The sequence below is a fragment of the Pteropus vampyrus genome, unplaced genomic scaffold, assembly GCF_000151845.1.
Source record: "Pteropus vampyrus isolate Shadow unplaced genomic scaffold, Pvam_2.0 Scaffold225, whole genome shotgun sequence".
NCBI lineage: Eukaryota > Metazoa > Chordata > Mammalia > Chiroptera > Pteropodidae > Pteropus > Pteropus vampyrus.
Genome location: NW_011889006.1, coordinates 111242 through 113424, shown reverse-complemented (window position 1 = coordinate 113424; position 2183 = coordinate 111242).

The window sequence follows — 2183 nt, the reverse complement described above, 5'->3', positions numbered from 1 at the left end:
ATAAAAGAACTCTTTGGGAACTATCTGATTCCATCAGAAAGAGCAATATAAGAATACCAGAAGAAGAGAGGGAGAAGGAAACAAAGAGCCTATTCAAACAAATAGTCAACAAGAACTTTTCAAATTTATGGAAAGAACTGGATACTCAATCCAAGAAGCAAACTAGAACACCTAATTATCTCAATACAAAAAGGCCTTCTTCAAGGCACATTATATTAAAACCGTCATAGATTAATGACAAAGAATTTTCAAGGCAGCCAGGAAAAAGGAGACAGTAACTTATAAAGAAAATTGCATTAGATTATCATTGAACTTTTCAGTAGAAACCCTACAAGGTAGGAGAGAGTGAAATCAAATATTCAAACTATTGAAATCAACAACCAGGAATCATATATCCAGTAAAGTTATCCTTAGATATGAAGAATAAATAAAGACTTTTCCAGACATGCATAAGCTGAGGGAATTTACCACAAAAACTGTATTACATGGAAATACTGAAAGGGGTTATTCTACCTGAAACAAAAAGACAAAAGGATACAAAACTATGAGTAAGATGGTTTGGACAGACAGAAACAGGAATTTGCAACCCTTATTCAGAATAGGGTATTGTACACTTTAATATATCATAAACGTTAATGGAGGTAAAATATTTTTAAAAAGAGAAGACAATATCTAATGTAATTTGGAAATAAACTCACAGCATAAAAAGGAACAATTTGTGGCAAAAAAGAGCATAAAATGAGAAGGAGTAATGGTCTGAATTTGCACAGGGGAATAGAGATAAGATGCAATTAGAAGAAAAAGGACTACTGTATATTTGAAATTTTTGTTTACATAAATCTAATGGTAACCACACACACAAAAAAATCTAGAACTGAAACACATAACATAAAAAAAGAATAAACAGAAAAAAAAATCATAGAATACCAACAAACTAAAATACCAGACAGAAACACAAGGGAAAAGGAAAAATGGAGACATGGAGACACAAAGCTATCAGAAAACAAAAGATAAAATTGCTATAGGAAATTCTCATACATCATCACTCTAAATGTAAATGAACTGAGCTCACCAGTAAAAAGGCACAGAATAGCAGATTAGATCAAAAAACAAAACCCAGCCATATGCTGCCTTCAGGAGACACATCTCAGCTGCAAGGACAAATAAAGACTCAAAACAAAAGGATGGGAAATAACACTCAAAGCAAATGTTATCCAGAGAAAAATGGAGCTAGCTATACTTATATCTGATGAAAAAGACTTCAAGATAAAACAGGTAACAAGAGACAAAGATGGACACTTCATAATGATAAAGAAGGCACTTTTATCATTATGGACACTTCATAATGAAACTGTAGAACAACCTTCACTGGAAGTCACCTGAGGTCTGGCTGAACAGAAGTCCTACAACTGGGAACATACATAAGAGGTCACCTTAAAGCAGTAGGAGGAGTGGAGACATGAAATGACCTGGTCTGCGTGTGGTGGTTAAGAATTGGGAGAGTTATCTTGGCTGAAAAGCTCCTTTTTCCTATCTCAGATTAGCAAGGGGTCTCAACTGCATACTGGGCTCCCCAGCCCAGGGTTTCAGTGCCAGGAAGAGAAGTCCCCACAACCTCTGGCTGTGAAAACCAGGGGAGATTGTGGCTCAGTGAGACAGAGGGCTGCAGGAGTCACAGACATTCTTCTTAAAAAGGTCCCCTCTTGGGCTTACTTGGTGATGGACTCACTTGCTCTGAGCCCTGGCACTGGGGCAGTTGAACTAAGAGTGTAGGGACATACAAGGAAACACTGAGTTGTCTGGTTTCAGGGTGGGGGCTGGAGGGGTGGCTGTCTCCTGGACAGAAGTGCTGGCAGTGTTCATTTTTTCTTTGTTGAGCCCTTTCAGCTCCCAGCATGGGGATGCTGGCAGCTACCATATCTGACTCTCCATCAATCTGGTTAACACAGGTTGCTCCACCTAGGGAATTCGCTGAGGCCCTACCTCTCCCAACTTGCTGGCTCAACCGAGCTGCTTCTAGTGGTTTATTCCTTACAAATGGCATGTCTTGGCACATCCTGCAGACTTTTCTAAAGTCTCTCAAAGGTTCACAAAATCCAAAGAAGCAGCATCTGGCCTCTTTGTGCCCTTGCTGAGCAGCTCCAAGCCCAGTGCGAGTGGCAGCCAGCCTCAATTCCTGGCTT